At 39.5% G+C, this 14713-nt stretch overlaps 1 pseudogene; it reads right to left on the bottom strand.

Annotated features, from left to right (window-relative positions):
* Nucleotides 1-14713, bottom strand: part of LOC118829833 — a 38724-nt pseudogene that overhangs the window by 8882 nt on the left and 15129 nt on the right.

Below are 14713 nucleotides of genomic sequence, written 5' to 3'. Positions count from 1 at the left end.
TTAATGGTAAAAGAAAATGGTAAGAAATTCCTCTATAAGCAGGGTTCGATTCTTCCCAGATTGGCCCTTGGAAAGACTTCCCTTCTTCATGACTAGCTGTCTGACTCTGGGTAAGGCATATGAAACTAGTAGTCATAGCATTAAGGTCCTGTTAGAACCCATTTCTATCACAGCTTCTGGAGGCTGGACTTAGCACTATCTCGTCCACCCCAAAGCCGCTCATACTGAGATAAGGCTGGCTCCCTTGGTTCAAAAATCGAGGACTTAAGGGCACAAGTACAGCTCACGTAACTGACTACTCACAGAAGAAGTAATCATTCTTGATGTTGATATATTATTATCTGGAAGCCAAGTCCCTGTATGTTCACCATCTGCCCTAGCCAGGAGAGGGCAGTATTGATAAAGGCTAATACAGTCAGGAATGTGATCAAATTGGCAGCAATGTTAGCAGCAACTCCCAATGAAATTGCTGCTCCTTTGATAACAGCTTCCAAAAGGTTCTGCGCCTTCCTGTTGGTAGGAACTATTTTTACTGAATTCTTTTTAAACATTAGAGACCAGAGAGATCTGTCCCTACCTTGTCAATTTGTAGTCTGATTCAAACAAACAGGAAATTCCTACTTAGTGAAAGCCTGAGATGAGGAGCCAAGAAATCACAAAATCAGATTCTCAGCAGTGGAAAGTGCCTCCAGAGCCATCTATCTCAACCTACACCTGAACAAGAACACCTTCTACAACTTCTGACAAATGATTATTCAACCGCCTTTTGATTACATCCAATTACATACAATCCAATGATGGGTTACAACTATTTCTTGAGGCATACCATTCTTCATTTGAATGACTATAATTGTTAGGAAGTATGTCCTCATATTAGATCTACACCTTCTTCTCCGTTATGTCCACCAACTGCTCTTAGATCTGTTCTCTAGGACCAACCAGAGCAAACTTAAACCCTATTCCACATAACATCTCTTCAAATCCCTGAAGACAGGTATCATTAGCCTTCTCTTTTTTTCTGACTAAGCGCATTTTTCCAGAGCATCTGATAGATAACATAGGTTTTTTTGAGAATTATAAGGCTGATAGTTCAGAAAGGATGAAATGATGCAGAGAACATTTAAAGGCAAAAGTGAAAGGAGAGAAATGAGCATGTGCAGAATGGAGAGCACAACAGAATAGAGGAGAATGAGAGGCAGGAAGAAGGAATGGAACAATATGGAACGATGATATGATAATGAAACATTTTTACCATTCAGAGAAAAATGGGAAAGTCAGAAGAAATTTTGGAGAATGGTTGAGGTAGCATTCCCAGAAAATGCTCATGGAAAGGAAATCAATTTTTACAAATGACTTTAAACAGAAATTTGTAAAGTCAGACCAGGTAAAGAAGAGAAAGGTGGCATGTACAGAATTGCTTCTTGAGCAGTTCATATGAAAGCTACTCTTTTTCTCCCTCAGTACTATACTGAAACGACTGCTTCTACTGGGACTGTTTTACTGAGACTGTAACCATACTGTCACTATTATATTGAGACTGTCGCTCCCTCCCCAGACCTACCTTTGTCTTTCTAACCTCTTCAACTCTCTTCACTTTATCGGACTCACCCATGTAACAGTGTCACCCCCTCCTCCTTCAACTTGGAGACTTCCACTTCTGGGTAAACCAACTTGGACAGGGCAAGAGCACAAGGTGCAGCCATTACAGAGGCAGCAACCAAAGAAGTGGAGTCAATCTGAAAGACCATTTAACAGGGATTGGTTCCTATGCCAAAAAGTTCTAAACGGGGGGAGGGAAGGTTGGAAAAGTCCTTGCATAAATTGGGTTTATGTTTAAGAAATATCACAGAAAAAAAGAGAAACACTGGATACAATATTGCCCTCAAACGTTAGCTTTCCTTTCCCTTTTTTTTTCTAATGTCTTATGAGAACATTTCCTCTACTAGATCCAACCCTCAACTCAGCATTGTCTTATCTACTGTGGGGATTACCCAAGCAAGAATTGAATTTCATTATAGATAATGGAATGATGTTCCCAATATTAATTTATCACACAATTGTGATTTCAATAGGATTACATCGGATGCAATTAAATGTAATTAAAGAATTAAGAAATGCCTTTGTACCAGGGTAACTTATCTTTATCCAGATATATGCTTCCTGTTACATCTTGGGGAATTCTCATAACAACACTAGAAAAATGCAAAGCAAGGTAAATTTCTTTCTAGTATCCCTGGTACAAAGGCAACTAGGTACACCATCTGCATGGCTTCCAGGTAGCTTCAAGGGTCTCTACTCCAAAGGTAACCCAAAGGTGGGAGAAGAGCTAGCCTAGGGAACAATTTTGTCCTGCAGCTGCCATAGGGGAAGGGAGCATCCCCTGGCCAGGTCAATTCCAGATAATCAGAGGACTCCTTCTCCCATTAGCAAGTCAAACCCGGGTCCGCTGGAAGAATCTGGATTTATGAGGGATCCCTGGAGCTTCCCCTTGAGCTGAATGAAATACATAAGAGACCCTGGAATAAATTTGACCACCTAGAAGATTCCAAACTAGACCCAGGTTATCAAGTGGAATCTCTTCACTTCACTCCAGAGGTCTTTGGTTTCTTCCTAAGTGTGCCTTTGTCTTGACTAGGAGGATGCCAGGAGCCCAAGATCATCCCAAGGTTTTTAGTGCAGACAGCTATGCCCTCCTTACCCCTACAAATGGTAGAAGAAACGTGGTGAAATGAGATGTGGGTAAGAAAGGGGAGTGTTTAATTTCCCTGCGGTGTTGACCTGTGTCATATAATAGGGTAAAATATGGCAAAACTAGGCACTTTTAGGGAATGTTTACTTGTCATTGCCCCTAGATAACATATCACAGGAAGTATACAATGTTCCTGGGACTTTATTAGAAACAGGTGTTAAGAGAGATACTGAGTACTTACATTCCAGAAATAAGTCAACAGAAAGTTCTCCGGAGGCTCTCATTTTCTCACCTTGGGCTTTCCAAAAGAGTCAAAGCTCTTAACATCCTAACATCCATAAGGCATTTGCACACATTTTTGCTCCATCAGAGGATCACTGAAGGGAAACAGTAACATTACAAACCTGGGAAACTTACCTAGGGAAGTTGTGCTTCCTCATTGGATTTCAGTCTGATGCTATTGCTTACACAAGGCTGAGACAGTGATTCTTACCCTGAAAGACATGTAGGCTCCCATGACGCTGCCTGAAATTGTGGTAAACCCTCCAATCGTCAAAGCATGGATTTCAGAGAGTGTCATATCTACAAGGTAAGGCTGGATCAGTAAAGGTATCTCTGTAGACAAGAGAAGGAAGTCAGACTCTTAGATATGGGCAACCATGAACTAAAGTGGATTGTTGGTTACTTCGTGAAATAACTAAATAGAAATAAACATGCTCTTTCTGCTACCTAGATTTGCGAAACAAGGTAGCAACATATCAAGAAGGCTTTAAATAAGCAGGGAACGGTTGCTACTAGTGTGAACATTTCTAAATATAAAAGTTTTGAAAAGTTCTTTTCCATCTAGAGTTCTGTATGGTTCTTAAGAATTATTCTGAAGCTGCTAGAGACTGTATGCTGCTTATCATGCCTCCAAAGATGTTTCCTGCCACACTCAGACTCTCTGTGGCTACGGTAGATATGGTGACTTGCATCAACCAGGCAATCTATAATAGAAAGGGCAACATTTTAGTTTAAGTAGGCAAAATGAGTACTGGGTACAGATATTTTTCTTACCAGGTCCCCTAGACGAGTCTGTAGGTCTATACGCTGACATGATATGAGTCCAAAACTACTTTAGGCCTCTAAGTTTTACATTGACCTCAATTTATATACCATTTTGGTTTAGTTATTGCTTGCAGTGTCCTTTCCCTTGTTCTTACTAATGTTTCTCAATATGAAGAAGGCTACCCAGATTAATACAGAAGAAAGGACTTCATTATAACCTTAATATGTATGGTCAACTCTTGACCATCATCAATACATTATATAACCTTTGCACTCTGAAGGCTGACCATAGAGCAAATTCTTATCTGGTTATGCAGCCTCTTTTCTTTCACTACATTCACTGAATTAACTTTTCTTACTTCCATTCCGCAATGTTATGAAGGCTTATGTTTTCAGTCTTCCTACCCTTTTTCATTGTCTCAACCAGGGGTAGGGAACCTTAGGCCTCGAGGCCACATGTGGTCTCCTAGGTCCTTGGGTGCCGCCTTTTTACTGAGTCCAAGTTTTCCAGAACAAATCCTTTTATTAACAGGATTTGTTCTGTGAAATTTGGATTCAATCAAAGGGCCGCACTTGAGGACCTAGAGGGCCAAATGGCCTTGAGATTGCAGGTTCCCCACCCCTGTCTCAACCTAATATGGCAGCCTGCATTCTATCATCAAGAAGGACTGGAGATGGGTAAAGATGAAAAGAGGAGGTGTGATGGTAACAATTCCTCTAAACTCCTGATCTGATGATCCTTAAAAAGCTGACTTTAAGAGGCTCCATCTACTCCTTTTCCTTTTATTTAGGAATGCTTTTTGTTCATCAAACACTTCCTTTCCTACTAATATTATTACCTTCTGGATAAGGATAAGGAAAGGAACATTTAGAGGTATGGTGTAAAATGGTGGTGGGAAGCTCTGAATTCATCCCCTCTCCTTTAATTCTTCCCTCTGGCTACCTCTCAGCTCTTCAGCTCTCTTTTTATTTGCTTTCTAAGCTTAAAATCCAGATGCCTCCCCGACTACAGATGGATAATCCATTATTTTGTATTGTCCTCAGTATCATCTTTTTACATTTGAAAAAAAAATGTGTTTAACTGCATTACTGCTTATTAAAAAAAAAAGAAAATTTAAAAAAACAACCAATAATGTACTAAAATAGAGCCTCTGAGAATTGAGTGAAATTTCAAGCTTATCCTAACAACTACTTTCTCAATTTCTAAACTTAATCATGAACTTTCAGGTTCCAGCAATAAACCAATGATTATTTAGATTGGCAGTGGTAGTGGAGGTAGTATCTAGAAACACATATGCATAAATTATTCAGGATAGATTACAGGGGTGGGAAACCTACAGCCTCAATGCCACATGTGGATCTCTAGGTCCTCAAGTGAGGCCCTTTGATTGAATCCTAATTTCACAGAACAAATCCCCTTAATAAAAGGATTTGTTCTGTAAAACTTGGACTCAGTCAAAAGGCTGTACCTGAAGACCTAGAAGCCACATGTGGCCTTGAGGCTGCAGGTTTCCCCACCCCTGGATAGAACAAAGTCAGGAATTGCCATTTGTACAAGTTTAAATGAGATCCAACTAGGAGTGGTTGTGGGGAGAGGAGTAGAAATTTACCTTCCAGATTACTCACTACATAAGGCCCAGGTGATAGAGAACAGACATTACACAGTGAAGAAAAAAATTATTGGTAAAACCTGCGGACAGAACAAGGCATCATAGGTCTGGAGTTGGTCAAAGACAAATGTACAAATGTATCTTGCACAATGCCTGAGAGGGTTCAACAAGCCAAGAGCTATATGCAATTGAAAGACTTTAACTTCAGGTTTTTGCTAATAATCAATTAATTGATCCAATTAAACGTAAGTTTGCAGGTTCTAAGCTCCATTGACTCTCATTTGAAAATTGATGTGTTTTCCCCAAAGAAACTTCTCAGCAGCATCACTGGGAAGTTTAACTGTACACAGAAATATGGGAAGAATAATAGATTTTAGAAATCATCTGGTTTTAGAGCTGCTGTGCAGTACAATGGAAGGACCACTGGATTTGGAGTTAGAGGACTTGGATTTGAATCCTGGCTCCTCTATCTACTGCCTATGAGACCTAGCCAAGTCATTCAACTTCTCTGGACCTCGCTTCCCTTATCGATAAAATGAAGGGACTAGATGATCTCTAAGGTTCTAGCTCTAAATCTATGGTCTTAGGAAAACCAATGGTGTTAGGTGCCTTGTTCTCTAGTAAGTGATAAAACTGGGCAGTTAGGTGGCACAATGGATAGAGTGCTGGGCCTGGAGTCTGAACAACCCCTTTTCCTGAGTTCAAATGTGTCCTTAGACACTTAGTAGCTGAGTTACCCTGGGCAAGTCACTTAACCTTTTTGCCTCAGTTTCCTCATCTATCAAATGAGCTGAAGAAGGAAATGGCAACCATTCCAGGCATTATCTTTGCCAGGAAAACCCCAAATGAGGTCAAAGACTGAAAAAGTGAATAAACAGTGATAAAACTGGGACTAGAAAAGCAAAAATCCTTCTCCCAGATTTCTCTTAGAGCAGGGTTCTTAACATTGTTTTGTGTGTCATGGCAGTCTGTTGAAGCCTATGGACCCTTTCCTACAATAATGTTTTTAAATACATAGGTTTCAATTATATTGAAATAAAATTGAAACAAAGATACTGTTCCCATTCAAGCTTATAGGCTTCCTGAAATCTATCCAGGTACCCCAGATTAAGACCTTGTCCTAGAGGGATTTCAACTTGGTAGGCACCAGTGTGCCAAATTGTTCTATCCACATCCAGAGAAAGAACTATCTGAATGCAGATCAAAGCATACTATTCTCTCTCTCTCTCTCTCTCTCTCTCTCTCTCTCTCTCTCTCTCTCTCTCTCTCTCTCTCTCTCTCTCTCTCTCTCTTCTTTCTTGTGGTTTTCCCCTTTTTTCTGATTCTCCTTTCACAACATGCCTAATATAGAATTATGTTTAATATGATTGTACATGTATAGCCTATATTGGATTGTGTGCTATCTTGGGGAGGGGGAAGAAAAGGGAGGGAAAAAAATTTGGAACTCAAAATCTTGTAAAAGTGAGTGTTAAAAACTATCTTTGTATATACTTGGAAAACATAAAATACTATTAAGTGGGGAAAAAGATCATAGCTCTTACACCTCATTAGTACCCTTTGCCCCTGGGGCTCCTCTTATTGGAGGGTGGAGATCCCTTCCCTGAACCTTCATTGAAGAAGGTTGCTCACTTCTGCACTTCTCTACCATGACCCTGGTTTTGTATATTGTCTTTCCCCATTCGTTTGTAAGTTCTTTGAGGGAAGGAACTTCGTTTTTTTTCATTTGTATTCCCAGTGCTTAGCATAGTGCTTGCCAACTACCAGCACTTAATAAATGTTTATTGACTGGCTGACTGAATATATCGAATTTTAGTCTCTTTCTTATCTCCAGTCCCATATCACCAACTGCCGATTGGACATTTAACAACGGACGTCTCATAGGCATCTCAAACTCAAAATGTTCAAACAGAATTCATCATCTTTTCCGCCAAAGCCATTCCCTTTCCTAACCATCACCATGTCTCCAGTCACACAGGATAACAGTCTTGGCTATCCTCATTCTCCCTCTTCCCACATATCCAATCAGTTGTCAGATCTTGTCATTTTTACTTCCACAACATCTCACACAGAGTCTCCTCTCTATTCACACAGCCACCACCAAAGTTCAGACTCTTATCACCTTTCATCTGTATCATTATTGCCAGTCTCCTAATTTATCTTCCTGCTTTGTCTTTCCTCTAAACAACCTATTCTCACAACTGCTGAAAAACTTGGATGATTTCACAATTTGGTTTAGCTTTTGCCCTGTTGGCTTTCTGCACTTTCCATCTGCCCTAATTACTGCTTCATCCTCCAGGCCACTGCATCTTTCCATCCCCCTTGCTTCTGTACCTTCTGCACCAGAGATTATGTACTGGGAGACCTTCTAGCACATGGATTCTTAACCTGAGGTCTGATATATAGATTTCATGGAGTCTGTCAACTTGTAAAGGAAAAATAATCATACCTTTATTTTTATTAACCTTGAATTTCTTTTGTAACCTTATGTATTTTATTTTATACATTTAAAAACATTATTCTGAGAAGAGGTCTATAGGAGTCACCAGACTATCAATGGGATCCATGATACAACAAAGGCTAAGAATCCCTATTGTAGGGAAAGAAGATGATTTCTTCAAGAACTTGGAAAAAGAAGATCCACTAGTTAGAGAGCAGAGCCAATGAGTTATTGAACAGGGCAGGTCCAATAGGAATTACTTGTTTAGAAGTCCCCAAAGTTTGTTTATATTCCAGGGGGAGTCTAAACCACAGATTGGTTCTATAAGTTTTGGGTGGAACTCTGTAGGAGAAACACACTAGAATGGCAAAAGATTGCTCAGATGGCAACCTCAAATTTAATTCCCTTTCTGGGGGAGCTGATGTGAATGCTTGTGTGTGTGTGTGTGTGTGTTTATCTAGTTATGGATTCCTTTGAATCTTGGTCATTTTTTGTGTGTGGTAAAATACTTGATATCTTGTATGGATCTGAAGACTCTATTATCTGAATTTTGGGAAACCTAGTCATAAGTTGTAGAGAAGCTGTATCATCCAATTCTGAACCAGGGTACAGAAGCCTGTAGGGCTCAGAGGGGAAGGTAATAATCAGAGTATGCCCTAGATAAAACTATCCTACATAGACAGTACTAGCACAGATGGCCATGTACATTGCCTTCACATAGACCACCTGCCCCACTGGCCCCACTAAGACTGCTCCAGTGGCCCACACAGACCACTTCCAGTGCAGCAGGCTAACACAGAGCCCATTACCAAGACCTAAGATTACACAGAGATCAGCATCAAGACTCAAGATTCCTTCTAGAAATGCACAAAGTCTGACCTGTCACAGTACCAATTCATGAAGACTAGAGAGTGAGTAAATAGAAGAAAATACCAATGATAAAGAAGTATTATGAAAGCCAGGGTCTCTCAAGAAACAAAATCAGAAGACAGGAATAATTCCACGTTATCTACAAGCAAAAACTCAAAGAATTTCACAGATGTGCCAGAAGCTCTACTAGAATTCTTGGAAGAAATGAGGAGTCTTAAAATAATCCTATGGATAAAATACAAGCTCTACAGGAAAGAAAGGGAAAGAAAATGGGAGCTCTAGAAGAAAGAATTAGAATAAATAGATTAGAACAGAAGCAGAAAGCCTTACTCATTTAACAAACTCTTGGAAAATCAGATTGGACCATACAGAAATCAGTGACTCCATGAGATGAGAGGAATACTAGAACAAAAATTTTAAAATGTAAGGGATTCTTATTAAAAACAACTGACCTCAAGATGGCGGCTGGAAAGCAGGGACTTGCATGAGCTACCCCCCCCACCCCAGGTCCCTCCAAACACCTATAAAAAATGGCTCTGAACAAATTATAGAATTGAAGAACCCACAAAATAGCAGAGGGAAGCAGGGCTCCAGCCCAGGACAGCCTGGATGGTCACGGGGTGAGGTCTATCACACGGAACTGGGAGCAGAGCAGAGCCTAGTGTGAGCCGTGCCTGGACCAACCAGACTGGGAGCCGGGCGGAAGAAGCCCTAGCACCCTGAATCAGTGAGCTGTGCCAGTTACAAGACTTCTCAACCTACAAACACCAAAGGCAATAGAGAAGATTAGTGGGAAAAGCTGCTGGAACAGAGTGAAAGGAGTTTGCGGTTTGGCCACCACCCGGGGGCAGCAGAGGTGATGCAACTCTGAGGCTGCTTACAGAGCTACAGCTACAGTTACTTCCAGCCTCAGGCCCACCTAGTGGGAGGAATTAAGTGGCAGATCAGAGCAGGAGTGCAGAGCCTGCTTAAGATCTGTGTCAGGTCTGGGTTGGCAGTTCTTGGGGAAGGAGGAGTGCTGGTGTGGCAGAGCTGGCTGTATAGAAATAGCTCTGAAATCAACAGCACAGACCCTCAAGCTTGGAACAAAGTACTCTTTGCTCTACAAGCAGTCATACCCCAACAAAAAACTCAAGGGTCAAGTAAGTTGGCTGGGAACATGGCCAGACAGCGAAAACGCACTCAGATTCAGTCTCAGACTTTGGAATCTTTCTTTGCTGACAAAGAAGACCAAAACATACAGCCAGAAGAAGTCAACAAAGTCAAAGAGCCTACATCAAAAACCTCCAAGAAAAACATGAACTGGTCTCAGGCCATGGAGAGTTCAAAAAAGGATTTGGAAAAGCAAGTTAGAGAAGTAGAGGAAAAATTGGGAAGAAAAATGAGAATCATGCAAGAAAACCATGAAAAACAAGTCAATGACTTGCTAAAGGAGACCCAAAAAAATACTGGAGAAAATAACACCTTAAAAAATAGACTAACTCAAATGGCAAAAGAGCTCCAAAAAGCCAATGAGGAGAAGAATGCCTTGAAAGGCAGAATTAGCCAAATGGAAAAGGAGGTCCAAAAGACCACTGAAGAAAATACTACTTTAAAAATTAGATTGGAGCAAGTGGAAGCTAGTGACTTTATGAGAAATCAGGATATTATAAAACAGAACCAAAGGAATGAAAAAATGGAAGACAATGTGAAATATCTCCTTGGAAAAACCACTGACCTGGAAAATAGATCCAGGAGAGATAATTTAAAAATTATTGGACTACCTGAAAGCCATGATCAAAAAAAGAGCCTAGATATCGTCTTTCAAGAAATTATCAAGGAGAACTGCCCTGATATTCTAGAGCTAGAGGGTAAAATAGAAATTGAAAGAATCCACAGATCACCTCCTCAAAAAGATTCCAAAAAGAAAACTCCTAGGAATATTGTTGCCAAATTCCAGAGCTCCCAGGTCAAGGAGAAAATACTGCAAGCAGCCAGAAAGAAACAATTTGAGTATTGTGGAAAAACAAGCAGTATAACACAGGATCTAGCAGCTTCCACATTAAGGCACCAAAGGGTTTGGAATATGATATTCCAGAGGTCAATGGAGCTAGGATTAAAACCAAGAATCACCTACCCAGAAAAACTGAGTATCATGCTCCAAGGCAAAATATAGATTGTCAATAAAATAGAGGACTTTCAAGCTTTCTCAGTGAAAAGACCAGAGCTGAATAGAAAATTTGACTTTCAAACACGAGAATTAAGAGAAGCCTGAAATGGTAATCAAGAAAAAGAACAAGAAAAAGAAATTGCAAGGGACTTACTAAAGTTGAACTGTTTTGTTAACATTCCTACAAGGAAAGATGATGTGTATGATTCATGAGACCTCAGTATCATAGTAACTGAAAGGAATATGCATGTATATGTATATGTGTATATAAATACACATACACATATATATATGTATATATAGACAGAGGGCACAGGGTGAGTTGAATATGAAGGGATGATATTTAAAAAAATAAAATCAAATTAAGGGATGAGAGAGGAATATATTGAGAGAGGGAGAAAGGGAGAGATAGAATGGGATAAATTATCTCACATAAAAGTGGCAAGAAAAAGCAGTTCTGTAGCAAGGAAGAGGGGGCAGGTGAGGGGGAATGAGTGAATCTTGCTCTCATCAGATTTGACCTGAGGAGGGAATACCATACACACTCAATTGGCTATCTTGCCCTACAGGAAAGAAGGAGGAAGAAGATAAAAAAGGGGGGATGACAGAAGGGAGGGCAGATGGGGGAAGAGGTAATCAAAAACAAACACTTTTGAAAAGGGACAGGGTCAAGGGAGAAAATTCAATAAAGGGGGATAGGTTAGGAAGGAGCAAAACATAGTTAATCTTTCACAACATGAGTATTGTGGAAGGGTTTTACATAATGATACGCATGTGGCCTATGTTGAATTGCTTGCCTTCTTATGGAGGGTGGGCGGGGAGGGAAGAGGGGAGAGAATTTGGAACTTAAAGTTTTAAAAACAGATGTTCAAAAACAAAAAAAAAGTTTTTGCATGCAACTAGGAAATAAGATACACAGGCAATGGGGTGTAGAAATTTATCTTGCCCTACAAGAGAAAAAGGGAAAGGGGGATGGGAGGGGAGTGGGGTGACAGATGGGAGGGCTGACTGGGGAATGGGGAAACCAGAATACATGCCATCTTGGAGTAGGTGGGAGGGTAGAAATGGGGAGAAAATTTGTAATTCAAACTCTTGTGAAAATCAATGCTGAAAACTAAATATATTAAATAAATTAAATAAAAAAAATGAAAAAAGAAAAAAAAAAGAAAAAGAAAAAGAAAAACAACTTTGAAAGACTTATGAACTCTAATCAATACAATGACCAATCAGGACTCCTGACAGAGGAGTAATAGCACCAAGAAGCAAAATTAGATGTACATTTTAGGAAGTGACAAATGTATGGATTTATTTTGCTTGACTATATTTTCTAAAAGGATTGTGTTTTAGTGTCATTATTGGGTGATGGCATTTGGGGGCGACAGGAGAACTAGCAATAGTGTTGCCAAAAAAAGGGAAAAAAGGAAGAAAAGAATCACTGAAGCATTTTTTAAATACATAGAAGAGAACGGAAGGATGTTCTGAAGGAAACACAGACGAGGACGACAAATTTAAAAGTAACACACTGAATTTATTATATATGTAATAGGTGAAGGCCTAGTCCTTAGAGCATGAGCAATATGCCCTGCCTGGTTCCAAGCCATTTGGAGGCTTGGTGAACTTGATTCTGGATATGGATAATGAAGGGATCCTCTTCCATCCCCCTCTTCAGAGCACTGGCTAATATCTTCTGACCCTTTCTATTGGTTTACTTCTTGGTAAGAAAAAAAAAAGCCTTTTAAATGGCTGCTGAGCCAGAACTGAGTGTGCATACAAAAGGTTTAGGCAAATGATCTTTCATTCATTTCTCTGCAGCTTTTGAGGGAGGAAGATTGTTTGCTATGGGCAGTAGGGTCAGGGAAGAGTATTGGGCTATAATTCCTACCTTACCACTAGACAGTTGTGAATGTATAATGTTTCTATTTCTTTTATTTCTTGTGGTTATTATTTCTTGATATTCAATGAGTAGACAGAGATATAACAGAATGGACTAGATACAGGGATGGGGAACCTGAGGCCTTGAGGCCGCATATGGCCTTCTAGATCCTAAAGTATGATAGCCTTTTGACTGAATCCAAATTTTGCAGAACAAAATAGCCTCAAGGTCACAGATGCCCCACCCATGGACTAGTATCTAGTCACTAGATTATGATCTTGTGATCTTTGTAAGGTCAAAAGAGCCATTAAGAGGCCTAGAAACTGCAGTTTATAACAGGTCTTCTGCCAATGATGGTGTTTCAACAATCCGGCTAGCAGTTGCCATGGGGGGCGTAAAATCAACAACCACCAGCTCACAGAATGCTGCAAAAGTCCAGGTTCTTTTGATCTGCTTTACTAAGGAAAGTAACATTAAGGGGTTAACAAGCTTACTTTAATTCAGCATACAAATACCATTCACTTAGTTCAGGTGGAAAAGCCAGTACCCTGAACTTCAGAGCAAATATAAACAAATTACAAACATCGACAGACAGACCAAATATGAGCCCATTCTCCCTAAGGACTTTGTATATATATATATGTAGGAGAAAAAGTGCACCCTGTGTTGAAGAAGACTTTTTTGTATCAACCACTTTTATTTTGAGTTCATTTTCCCTAGGACCAAGCTAATGCAGAAGGGATAAAGGCATCTCTCAGTTTAAGAGAATGTGTTTTGTACTTTGGACCTTGCTATGCTTTCTCAGCAAATATCCGTTTGCTTTGTAAAATCTAATTGATGTGAATTGACTGATAGATATTAAAGAGATATTTGAGACCATACAGGATGGGGATTCATGAATTATAGTATTAGAAACCTCCAAGCTTCTAAGAGTTACCTCTTGAACCCTAAGAAGTAGTCAGCTACCATCTGGGGACAATACCAGCTAGTGAAGGTGGGAGTTGAGAGAAATTTCAGAAGAGGTACTACATAAACTTTTTTTTTTTAAGCAAGCTGTAAATAACAAAGATTCAGGGTTTCACATATATTTCACTTTTTCTGTTCTATTTCACATTTGGAATTTTTTCTTGTTCAATAAATTCAGAATTTAAAAATAAAATTAAAAAATAATCTTATGGGCAGAGACTGTTGTACTTGCTTATACTTTGTACCCCTAACTCTTAGAACAGCGCCTAGCACATAGTAAATACATAATAAATGTGGGTTGTTGTCTTTTTTTCATTTAAAGTAGAAAAAGAAAAAAAGGCTAAAGTTCTATAAAGTCCTCTGAAGCCACATGATACTTCTAGGATGTCATCTTCACCCTAAACTGTGATATCTACGTGAAACCTCTGTATATTATGGTTTTAAAAAAAGAAATAATTAGAATAAATAAATAGAATAAATAGAAATAATATTAACAACTTTATCAACATTTCTTAGAAAAGTTTAACCAATGCCAAACAGTCATCATTACAGAGAGGCCAAAAGCCTCAGAAACTGCCTCAGCCTACAGAAATGGGATCTTACCAAAGGTAGATAGATGACAGATAAAGGCAACACCAATATAAACTCATTTGCAAAACACTAAGAAGGAAGACAGACCATTATAAGCAGAATCTTCTCACAAACAATAAAAAGCAGGAGAAGAAAATTAGACTATAGAAAGCTTAGGTCCGGTAACCCAGAAAATCTTGAGAGCATTTGTAAATAAGGCTTAAAGGCCTTGAACCACTGGGACCCAGGACCACCAGACACCCCACATCAGCCCAGAACCTCCTGGTGAAAGCAGAAGTCAAGTGAATATTCTATCTACAAGAAGTGTGTTTCCTGGGTATGCCTCAATCCCTGCCAATTTAAAGTAAGACTAAGGAATCAATTCCAATTGTGAGTTTAGTACAGTCTCAAGGATCTAATCACCAGGTATAAATCATTCAAGATGCCCATCCTAATCTCCATACTAGTTCCTATCCTAGTGCTAAGAAACACCTGACTTTTC

The sequence above is a fragment of the Trichosurus vulpecula genome, chromosome 8, assembly GCF_011100635.1.
Source record: "Trichosurus vulpecula isolate mTriVul1 chromosome 8, mTriVul1.pri, whole genome shotgun sequence".
Lineage (NCBI taxonomy): Eukaryota > Metazoa > Chordata > Mammalia > Diprotodontia > Phalangeridae > Trichosurus > Trichosurus vulpecula.
The sequence above is the reverse complement of the archived record's forward strand: the minus strand, read 5'-3'. Positions and strand labels throughout refer to the sequence as shown.